Below are 12,334 nucleotides of genomic sequence, written 5' to 3'. Positions count from 1 at the left end.
GTGTATAAAATTGCAGCATACATAGACAAATATTGGCACTTACTGAAAGAGCTCAGGTGACTTTTTCAACAATGGACTGTCATAGGAGTCCAGCCTTAGTCCAACAAGCAGTTCGTAAAATTCTGCCCTGCGAGAGCTGGGCCCCGGTCAACTGTAAGTGCTGTTATGTGAAGAGGAAACGTCTCAAGAGCAAACAACGGGCTTAGCTCGGCGACAGTAGTTTAGACCACCACGAAAGCTCATCGACAGAACGGGACCGTTTTTGTATTTTTTTTGTTGTTTTTTTTTGGCTTTTTGTTTTTTTTTGGGTTGTTTTTTGTGTTGGGTGTGTGTGTGGTTTGTGGTTGTTTGTGGTCGGTTGTTGTGTTGTTTTGTGGTTGTGGTGTTTTTGGTGTTTGTTGTGTGTGTGGTGTGTGTGGGTGTAGTGGTGTGGTGTGGTGTGGTGTGCTCTAGGCTTGTGGTGGGGGGGTCTGGCTTGTCTGGAAAATGGATCATCGGGGTCCTCGCGAGTCTGCAACACTCACTACCGAGTTCCAAACGTCTTCAAAGCAACGTCAGCACAATAACTGTTTGTCGGGAGCTTCATGAAATGGATGTCCATGGCCAAACATCCGCACACAAGCCTAAGATCACCATGCGCAATGCCTTGCATCGGCTGGAGTGGTGTAAAGCTCGCCGCCATTGGACTCTGGAGTAGTGTAAACACGTTCTCTGGAGGGATGAATCACGCTTTACCATTTGGCAGTCCGACGGACAAATCTGGGTTTGGCGGATGCCAGGAGAATGCTACCTGCGCCGAATGCGCCATGAGAGTTATTAAGATACTCTTTAAGGTAAGATACTCTTCATAGGGTAAGGTCCCAGATGTTTTCGAAAGATAGGCAGGGACTCTGGTGTAATGACTTTAGGTGAAAACGTGTTCCACCATTGGGGTGCCAGGACAGAGAAGAGCTTTGACTGGGCCCTCCCATAGTGGTGGAGGGCCAAGAGACCAGAGGTGGCTCAGGTTGGATGTAGGGTTTGAGCATAGCCTAATAGGGGCAGTTCACCTTGCTGTTCCGTAGGCAAGCACCAGGATCTTGAAGATGATGCAAGCTTTGACTGGAAGACACTAGAGTGTGTGGAGGAGCAGGGTGACATGGGAGAAGTTATGAAGGTTGAACACCAGGTGGGCTGCGGCATTCTGGATAAGTGCAGGGGTTTGCTAGAACAAGCGTGGAGCACAGCCAACAGAGCGATGCAGTAGTCTAGACAGGAGATGACAAGTGCCTGGATTAGGACCTGCACTATTTAATGTGTGAGGAAAGGTGTTCCTCTAAGGATATTGTAGAGCATGAACCTGCAGGAGCGAGTCACTGCTATGATGTTTGCAGAGCTACAGGGTGTTGTCCAGGGTCACGCCAAGTTTCTTTGCTCTCTGGAGGGCGACAACCGTGATGAAGAGTCTTGGAGCAGGCAGGCCTTCCCAGAAGGAAGAGCTGCTCCTTCTTGTCAAGTTGGACTTGAGGTGGTGGGCCGAATCCAAGCTGAGATATCTGACAGGTACGCAGAGATGTGTAGTTGAGTGTCATCAGCATAGCAATGATAGAAGAGACCATGTGAGGATATGACAGAGCGAGTGACTTGTATAATGAGAAAGAGGAGAGGGCCTAGAACCGAGCCCTGGGTGACACAAGTATGAGAGCACGTGATGCAGACACAGATCCTCTCCAGCCACCTGGTAGGAGCGACCTGCCAGGTAGGATTCAATCCAAGAGTGGAGCAGAGCCTGAGACGCCCAACCCGAGATGGTGGAGAGGAGGATCTGATGGTTCACAGTGTCTAGCAGCGCAGGCAGCGGATAGCTGGCATGTCCTGACATACTCCCTACTTAGGCTTGTGCCTGTCACTCAATCAAATGGCAATCCTTTAACTCACTGTACTATTGGKTGATGCTTTTGAGTGTGTGTACTGTACTCTTAATGTGTGTGTARTGTACTCAGCAATTGCAAGGACTGACCATCCATGAGATCCAAATTATAGTTTTAAACATTTTGTGGCTATATAGTGATTGTTCACAAATACATTGTTTACAAACAATGGAGTAAAGAAAGGCTTATATTTAGGGTTCTGATGGGGTGTGACAGTTGGAAACATTACAGTACCTATTGTTAGGTTCTAATTCTCAGAGTAAAATCTTGACGGACACTATGAAAGCTTKAACCAAGTTTATTCTTCCCAGAGGGTCAATACAGCTGCATTAAACAAAGACATTTTCACACAATCACTGATATTTAACCCTTTCTCCTAGTCTCCTCCTACACATCTGAACAAACYTTGTATCTTTACTGCTAGGCAGGACAGTAAGTGATACTTAGTGTCCTTAGTGATACTAAGTTCTCCCTCAACGTGACCTGACCTGACCTCGACCCCCTTCATCACTAATCCCTGGCTCTCTCCCCTTATCAATGCCTGCCACATGTGATTGCTTTCCCTACACTCAGTACATTCCAAGCTTAATTGCCCCCACCATATACTTTTCTCCTACAGATAATCATTAACCTCTGGTGTAGCCCCTCAGCTATGGCACCCCTCATTTCTCTATTACAACTAATGATAAATAAGGATTTAAAGTTCATAGATCCAAACCTATCACTATAGTATATTAGAGTACCTATAATATTGAAGTAGTGGTTCCCCTTGCTCTGCAAGGGCCGTGGCTTTTGTGGAGCGATGGGTAACAACGCTTCGTGGGTGACTGTTGTTGATGTGTGCAGAGGGTCCCTGGTTCGCGCCCGGGTATGGGCGAGGGGACGCCATAAAGTTATTACTGTTACATTGATGCTGTTGACCCGGATCACTGGTTGCTGCGGAAAAGGAGGAGGTCGAAAGGAGGGTGAGTGTAACGGATGTGAAATGGCTAGCTAGTTAGCGGTGGTGCTCGCTGATAGCGTTTCAATCGGTTACGTCACTCGCTTTGAGACCTTGAAATAGTGGTTCCCCTTGCTCTGCAAGGGCCGCGGCTTTTGTGGAGCGATGGGTAACGATGCTTTGTGGGTGACTGTTGTTGATGTGTGCAGAGGGTCCCTGGTTCGCGCCCGAGTCGGGGCGAGGGGACGCCATAAAGTTATACTGTTACATAGACATACAGTTAAATCGCAGAAAACAGAATAGTGCCTCTACGTGGTTCATCTGAGGTATTGTACCTGGGCCGTGTGTTAATGGTATACATAGTAATTGTCTGGAGTTTGTAATTGGCTTGGCAGTGTTTTGGCCGTGTAAGGTGAAAGGTGACTGTGGCTCGATGACGTGGTGTACGGTGGCTTGAGGCTGATGGTGTCCTAACCTAATGGACACCAGACTGGTGATGCTGAAAGCCTATGATTTGACTTTAATCAGTCGATATTACACTGCCAAGCAGGGGCTGTTCCTCTTGATTCCCTACAGGTGTGGCAGTAGAGAATGACAGTATGAGCCATAATACCCATAAAACCTAGTGGTCAAGCAGGGCGTTCCTCCGATTCCTACAGGTGTGGCAATAGAATGACAGTATGAGCCATAACCATAAAACCTAGTGGTCAAGGGAAATCTGTTCCAATCGTTTTTCCACCATCAATGTTTCCCATAGGAGATTTAGAAACACTTAAAATAAGGGCTGCATTTCGTGAGGCTTACCCTGGCGTGACGTTTTGATAACCTTGTAAATCTCTCCAGGACAAGGTGCTTATCAATATATTTGTCTTGTAGTTACTCCCCAAAATTAAATGCTAATTAGCTGCTAATATGGCTATCATAATATCTACTAATGCCATGATGATCTGGACGAGACTGCCAAATCGAGGCAAAGGTAAGAATCTCTGTATCAATTAATCTAATGTTAGCTAAATGTAGTAATGAATAATGTATGATGATGAGGACACTGTGCGTATGGTGACTTTCTCCACCTCTTCAGACTGAATTACACCTGAGGATAGGTTCAGTATAATGGGGTTGTACTGTTGGGTCCTAGCCAACAGATACTTGGCAATATACTCTATGGGTAAAAGCAACATGCCACCAGGCAAAGACAGAAACATTTTCCAACATTGGTTGATATTTGATTCTGTTTTCAACTAACATGAATTTAACTTGAAATGAACCCTTGACCCCTACATTAAAATGAGACCTAAACGGATTACATTGAAGAAACGTAGCAAATTTACCCAGCACAGCTATGGTGTGCTATGCTGATGCTCACCATAATTACACAAACATTATGTTGAAATAGAGGTGTTATTAGTTGACCAGATTTTTTGCTCTGAGGGATGTCTGATAGCAAATGGTGATGAAACAGCTTTGATTGGGAGGAGATTGAGACTTGATCCTTGCCTAATGAGTGCGTGGCATAAGAAGGGGTCAGACTATTGGATTATCGTATCTCAGGCTGGCTGTGTAGTGGTAAGTGACAGGGATATACCTAGTGGGAAAGAAGTTGGGTAAATAATATTATACTATTACCATATTTAAAAAGGTGTGTGAACGACATACTGTAAAATAAATTGTGTAGCTGGGTAACCCAAGCCGCAGACTCTGTTATTTGACTTCTGTCATAGGGAGTTATACGTCTGGCTTCCAATTCGTCCACCAGAGGGCAGCCACACGCTCTTAGTTTTTGTCCCATTGCTCAAGAATCTGGGCGCTATGTGGGATGAGGGTAGGCATAACATCGCCTTGCAAGTGGAATGTTACATGTTAGAGCCCCATATGGGGCGCTATAATTTTTTGCTGTGAAAGCATGTTTTTTTCTGGGGTAACTTCTCCCCAGCCCCTTTATTAATTTCATGTTGTGAAAATATTTGTGTTATGCTTTAGAATTTTTTCTTTCAGCAATCAATAAAATATCTTCACAGGACACCAATGGATTACAAAGAAGATAATTTAAAACATTGAAAAAAGTTTTTAGGATTTTCTGGGTGAACCTGGGTCAAACAGACATAGTCATTTACATAGGTGAGAACAATTTAAAAAGCTCCTCCGCCAGTCAGAGAACCAAAGTTTCCAGATATCCTCCCCTTAGTTAATGGGTAAACCTGGCCTTCTCACGTGTTCAGGTTGAGTTAGTTGTGTTAAGTGTGCATTCATAAAGACCTGTCCTGTGCATTCAACAATCTTTTAATATATTATAACACATGAAATAGCTTCTCAATCCCCAACACCTTACACTCCATTCAGAGCAGCAAACAAGATCAGGACACAAGTTATACATTACAGACGTGATGGCAATTGTACTGTGTTTGGAAAATACTATTGTATAATATACATACATACACTCCCCTACACCTCTAACTCTCTCACTCATCATTATTCACGATTCATTCATGATTATTCGTAATCATGGTAGCATCCACATTAATGTATAAGTGTTCAGAAACATATTTTTGATKKTGAATGGTGTCAGATCTTCAACCAAAACCTAATATTAGATAAAGGGAACCTGAGTTTACAAATATCCCCAAAKATTATACTTATTTTAAGTAAAACACTTTTTGTTATGTGTAAACTCAAAGTTATTCAACACCCTATTTCCCTGTGTGAAAAAGTAATTGCCCCCTTACACTTAATAACTGCCTGTGCCACCTTWAMCTYCAATGACTGCAAGCAAACGCTTCCTGTWGTTGTTGATCAGTCTCTCAAATCGCTCTGGAGGCKTTTTGGCCCACTCTTGGTTGCAGAACTGCTGTAACTCAGCGACATTTGTGGGTTTTCAAYCATGAACTCAACTAGGCCATTCCAAAACCCATGTTGTCCAAAAAAGTTGACTCAAGTTTGCCAAGAAGCACCTGGATGATCATCAAGACCCTTGGAAGAATGTTCTATGGACAGTTGATTCAAAATMATAACTMTTTYGARGWSATGGGTCCCGTTTGTGRCTGGCGAAAACAAAACACTGCAATCCACAGTAWGAACCTCATACCAACGGTCAGCATGGTGGTGGTAGTGTGATGGTTTGGGGATGCTTTGCTGCCTCAGGAGTCAGGACCTGGACGACTTGCCTTAATAGAAGGTTTGTTTTACAGGTCGATCCAAAGCTATCGCTTCAATTGCAGTGCCATAGACAACCATGTAAAAACATGGTAACTATTTTGACTTTAGTATGACCACATACTAACATTTGGCACTTATTAATGAACAAGAATTCAAAATCAAGAGCACATTTCAAGATTCTAAAATATTGAAGATTCAAAACTAAATTCAAAACATATCTAAAGAATATTAAATATCAGTACTCCGTATTCAAAGATAAWTTACCTGAAGTTCTTGTGAATTATCTTCTACCAACCATCTCTTATGACTCAATTGCCAGCAAAAACAGTTATCAAGTATTTAAATGGCTATTTGTGAAAAAAGGCACTATTTAAAAAAAGTGTGACCAATCGAAATATCCAGGCTGCAACTCTGGAAATGATTTGTGAAATGGCTACATTCTCACTGTGGTAGAAATCACTGTGGTCTCTATTGTTATTTACAGTATTTGCCTGGTAAGCTTACTTGTTTCTACCATTTCATATATTGAAAACGTCCACATATACCTGGACAWACTGTATATTGGGTATATGTTGTTGTTTTTTTACAATATGTAAGGTACCCAGCTAACACATAACATTCTGAGAACCATATGTTTCTTAGAGCTTGGTGAGAGCATGGTTGTCCTGTGGTTATATTGCATACAACCTTCCCACAAGGTTCTGGGAATGGTGCAGGATACCCTGGTAGCACATAATGTTCTGAGAACCATGTTTCTTAGGTGGGAATTTCAGTACTTCAGCATAACGTTTTCTGCAGGTTTTCTCAGGGTTCTATTTAAAGTCATGTTCTCAGAACATTAAGAAAACATTAGTAACGTTCAAAGAACGTTCTAAMAARGTTATTTAACAACATATACATTATGTTCACAGCGTCAACAAAACTCCCTCTAGCCTCTATCTTGTTAAGTGTGTTCAGGTGTGTTGGCTGTGCCCACTAATTGGCCACACCTGAACTTAATGAGTGCTTGTTTCCTTTGAAATGGGGGTCTGTTTGAATAGACTAAATTGAACTGCTTTGTATGAGTAAAGAAAAACAAGGCATGATAGCGCCATCCTTGTGGCGCAGTGGACTAATTCCATGGATGGAGAACAGAAGATCATAGGTTTGAATCCTACTGACAACGTGCCACAATAAAAAATGAATGCGTTTATATGGTTGATGTCTAAGAAGATGAATTTCCATGTGTTCTACCTGTGCTTGGAGTTCACAACCACTTTAGCTAGCAGTGTTATTGAAAGTCTTATTGAAACATGTTCTCAGAGCATTATTTAATTACCTTCAAATAAACTGTCATTTCTGTTCTCAGAACGTTAATAAAACCTCCCAGGAAAACTTTCAGTGAACCACAGTAAAATGTTCTCAGAACCTCCCTTTAACCTAAAAATGAACGTTCCCTGAACAGGATACATTTTTATTTCCATTCTCAGAACATTTAAAAAATATTCAGTTGTACCGGTCAGGAAACATATGGCTTCCTTCCCAGAACCAATGGGAAACCAAAAACATATGTTCCCACAACTTCCAAGGAACCAAAAGTGCTAGCTGGGTATGTACTACAGTATCAATACTTATCTTAATGTTATAAAAAATGTATTGCATTTATTTTGATACTGGCATAGTGTACAAAACATTAAGGGCACCTTATCTTTCCATGACATAGAAATCCACTTCAATCAGTGTAGATGAAGAGGAGGAGACAGGTTAAAGAAGGATTGTTAACCCTTGAGACAACTGAGACAAGAAATGTGTATGTGTGCCATTCAGAGGGTGAATGGGCAAGACACAAGTTTTAAGTGCCATTGAACAGGATATTGTAGTAGGTGTCAGGCGTACCGGTTTGTGTCAAGAACTTCAACGCTGTAGGGTTTTGTCACGCTCAACAGTTTCCCTTGTGTGTCAAGAATGGTCCACCACCTAAAAGGACATCCAGKCAACTTGGGAAGCATTGGAGTCAACATGGGCCAGCACTGCTGTGGAACGCTTTCGACACCTTGCAGAGCATGTCCCGACAAATTGAATGGGAGAATCTCAAATGCATACTCTTCGTGTCCTCTTTCCTCGCCTCCTTCTCAAAGAAGAAGAGAAGGAGAAGGCCATTGTAGGAGAAGGTCTCAATCAAATAAGTCCTGAGGCGATGTATGCTAATGACTCAATTGGGAATTTCTGCTGTCTGTAAAGAAATGGGCTGTAGGTTGATTCTGCTGCTACAATTGGATATCATGCCGGATGCTCTAACCTAATGTAGCAGATGCAAAAGGATGCCTGAGCGAAGTCCCCACATCCGTTTTTCAGGAGAAATGGAAGTTGAAAATACTGTATCCATGAAAACTGGAAACATCCGCTTTCTTCTGACTCCTCGAAGAGTGAGTATGCTGGGAATAATTGAAATCCATACACATTCCTCAAATATCCAAGGATTTGGCAATGTCATTAATTTCCTAAATCTAGCAAATCCCCATTTTGAGAGATACTGACTTTACGATCATCCTATTATGGGAGTAGAGTCGATGATAATGAATACAGGCCGTTTTCAACCAGAGAAGTTGTTGTTTTGGTTCAGATCCTCTTTAATAGAGAGAACCAATGTCCTCTTCCTCCCTGTCTGACATTTTAGTTCATCGTTTTYGACTCTGGAGTTTTCTGTCKCTCAGGTGCTGGTGGACCCAGTAACTGGGGTTGATATCCAGGCGTATGAGTTTTTGCACCCAGGGGTCTCTCTTTGCCCCCTCCACAAACTCCTCCAGAGTTATCTGACCTGGAACCAAAGACAACAAGGAGAGCCTTATTATTCTACCTAATGTGTATCCACTCTGTCATTATACTGTATCATCAAYAATTAGTTAAAGGCGATAGCTCACTCCAAATTTTTTCAGATCTCACAAGTAGTCACAATTCATCCACTTCCCACGTCATCGGTTGAGTAGATCAAGCCATACATGGGTCATTATTTTAATAGTGTCTCACTATGTCATTATTTCTGTCATATCTGACCGTCCTGCTACAGCTAAAGGCCGTCACAATACACAAATAAGTGCTCCAGTACTCACCGTCACCATTCTCGTCAATTTTCTGGAAGATACGGTCACAAACCTCTTCAGGTGTAAGGTGGATTTGGCCTGCCTCGTCACTGACAGAACCTTTCTTTATCTTGTAGATGATCTACAGACATCACAAACAGAGGAATGTTACATCAATCAACTGTTATAGTTACGCTCCTACAGGTGGCGTGGCGAGCATCTGTCTCCGCACCACGTGCTCTCACCACTGGTGTCCCCAGGCTCTGTTCTAGGCCCTCTCCTATTCTCGTTATACACCAAGTCACTTGCTCTGTTATATCCTCACATGGTCTCTCCTATCATTGCTATGCAGACGACACACAATTAATCTTCTCCTTTCCCCCTTCTGATAACCAGGTGGCGAATCGCATCTCTGCATGTCTGGCAGACATATCAGTGTGGATGACGGATCACCACCTCAAGCTGAACCTCGGCAAGACGGAGCTGCTCTTCCTCCGGGGAAGGACTGCCCGTTCCATGATCTCGCCATCACGGTTGACAACTCCATTGTGTCTCCTCCAGAGTGCTAAGAACCTTGGGTGATCCTGGACAACATCCTGTCGTTCTCAACTAACATCAAGGCGGTGACCCGTTCCTGTAGGTTCATGCTCTACAACATTCGCAGAGTACGACCCTGCCTCACACAGGAAGCGGCGCAGGTCCTAATCCAGGCACTTGTCATCTCCCGTCTGGATTACTGCAACTCGCTGTTGGCGTGGCTCCCTGCCTGTGCCATTAAACCCCTACAACTCATCCAGAACGCTGCAGCCCGTCTGTGTTCAACCTTCCCAAGTTCTCTCACGTCACCACGCTCCTCCGCTCTCTCCACTGGCTTCCAGTTGAAGCTCGCATCCGCTACAAGACCATGGTGCTTGCCTACGGAGCTGTGAGGGGAACGGCACCTCCGTACCTTCAGGCTCTGATCAGGCCCTACACCCAAACAAGGGCACTGCGTTCATCCACCTCTGGCCTGCTCGCCTCCCTACCTCTGAGGAGTACAGTTCCGCTCAGCCCAGTCAAAACTGTTCGCTGCTCTGGCACCCCAATGGTGGCAAACTCCCAACGACGCCAGGTCAGCGGAGTCACACCACCTTCGGAGACACCTGAAACCCCACCTCTTTAAGGAATACCTAGGATAGGATAAGTGATCTTCTAACCCCCCCACCCCCCCCCCTTAAAAGAGTTAGATGCACTATTGTAAAGTGGTTGTTCCACTGGATATCATAGGTGAATGCACCAATTTGTAAGTCGCTCTGGATAAGAGCGTCTGCTAAATGACTTAAATGTAAATGTAAATTCCATATATTGGTCCCTCAAAGGGTTTAAGAGATCCTACCCTCCACATGTGTGCATTTTAAATCAACAGGTTCGTAGAGGACGGCTGAGAAAGTTCCTACATATTCTTTACACCAATTCAATGCTTTTAATCCATAAGCGGGGTATACGAGTACACACTTTGGGGGAACAGTAGAGCATCGGACTACGGCCTTCAAGTCCAAGAGCAGGGTTTCTCAACTTCGATCCTGATAGCCACTGTGCACACAGCTTTTCAATTACACCTTAAATTGCTCCAATTAAGAAGCCTGAATGAAATGGCCCAATGTAATTTATTTGAATTATTCTAACTAGAGTACTTCCAATACTGCCAAATACGTAACTATGCCAACAGTGAATCCGAGAAAAATGGCTTTAAAGTATTATTGTTAGCCATCCAAAAAGGTTGTAGGTAATATGTGATAATGCAATGACGTATCATCTTATTATGAAGTCATGTTTATGCATATCAACCATGACCACTGATTTGATCTATGACCCCTAAATGCAGATACTGCACTCTGCCTTTGAATGACCTTAACTATAGGTAATGCAAGGGCAAAGTGCAGTATCTACAATATAAATGTGTTTATTCAACTTTGTTGCTGTTTTTCTGTTTGATAAATGCTGATTCTCAGAGGCTTTGAGTTTAGTGTTTACCTGACCCAAGCAGATATATACGGCTTAGTGTCTAATTGATAATGAGCTAAGTGTGCTGTAGAACACATCCCTACCAGGATCCAGTTGAGAAACACTGGCTTAGAATGTTACTAAGGTCGCACTTCGGCCCGAACCCTTACCCTTATAATTATTCTCAGCTCGTGCCTGTCCAGTCGCCCATTGTCATCGTTGTCAAACACTTGAAAGACCACTTTAGTTTATCCTCGAGCCGTCCTCGAAGCACAAGGTTTAGGCAGCAACATACTCTATGAAATCCATGGTGTTGTCCTGTAATAGAGACAGACAAACGATCACAATCAACTACACTCAATAAAAATCCTTATGTGTTCTCCAAGTAAGAATAACATAACATCCCTGAAGTGGGGCATATGTAAAACAAAGGTATACCATGGATCGTGGTGGATTGTGATAAATTAGGGAAAGAGACCTGTCAAATATGTATTTTCAGGTAGCCTATATCCAGATACTCATCCAGAGAGTTGTGGACCTTTTTAGACTTCTGCATCGAGCCTATTTCCAACTGTTTCTCATCAATTGTTACATTGGTGGTAACTGTGGGATAGCTTAACTGGCCTACAGCATTGTCTTGGGCCTTTGTTGGAAGTGTGGCCCTATTTCCATTTGGGTCTTTCATGTCAATTCAGCAGGCCGTAACACCCACTCAGATTCTCTGAAGTCGTTTCTGTAGTTAAAAACAGATACTATTAGCATTCCTGCAACATAATTTTTTGAAATATAATTAGATTTCTGAGAAATTAAGCTAATTGATTGCACCTAAATTGGACATTTTAATTTATACGATTCATAGAATATTCAATACATATAGTACCTAAGATACGATTTGGACCTGAACTTTTTTCTAACAAGGAGTAAGACGTGAGGAATCCAAAGAAATGTCCAAAAGCCACCCACGGACCCTACACGCCAATCCACCCCAACAACGAGTTTATAGTATCGTTCTCTATGTCTGATAAGTAGTATGGAGCTGCTCCTCTGAGTATTATTTCTTCATCATATGTAATGTATTCTCAGTGAATTTGGTGATTTTTTTTCCCCCATTCAGAGAAATTAGTAATGGAAGTTGTTAGGTTTATATCCCATCCTACATCCTGATATACCATGTTCTGACCACTAGGGGAAAATATGTTGTATTGTCACATACACTAGATAGGTGCGTGAAATGTGTTGTTCTACAGGGTCAGCCATAGTAGTCACAGCGCCCCTGGAGCAAATTAGCG

At 42.9% G+C, this 12,334-nt stretch overlaps 1 pseudogene; it reads right to left on the bottom strand.

The window, feature by feature from the left end:
• Nucleotides 1–8,573: 8,573 nt before the first annotated feature.
• LOC112075215 (guanylyl cyclase-activating protein 2-like) lies at nt 8,574–11,601 on the bottom strand (annotated as a pseudogene).
• Nucleotides 11,602–12,334: the final 733 nt, after the last annotated feature.

Source organism: Salvelinus sp. IW2-2015, unplaced genomic scaffold (genome assembly GCF_002910315.2).
Source record: "Salvelinus sp. IW2-2015 unplaced genomic scaffold, ASM291031v2 Un_scaffold3035, whole genome shotgun sequence".
In the NCBI taxonomy this organism is placed as follows: Eukaryota; Metazoa; Chordata; class Actinopteri; order Salmoniformes; family Salmonidae; genus Salvelinus; species Salvelinus sp. IW2-2015.
The sequence above is the reverse complement of the archived record's forward strand: the minus strand, read 5'-3'. Positions and strand labels throughout refer to the sequence as shown.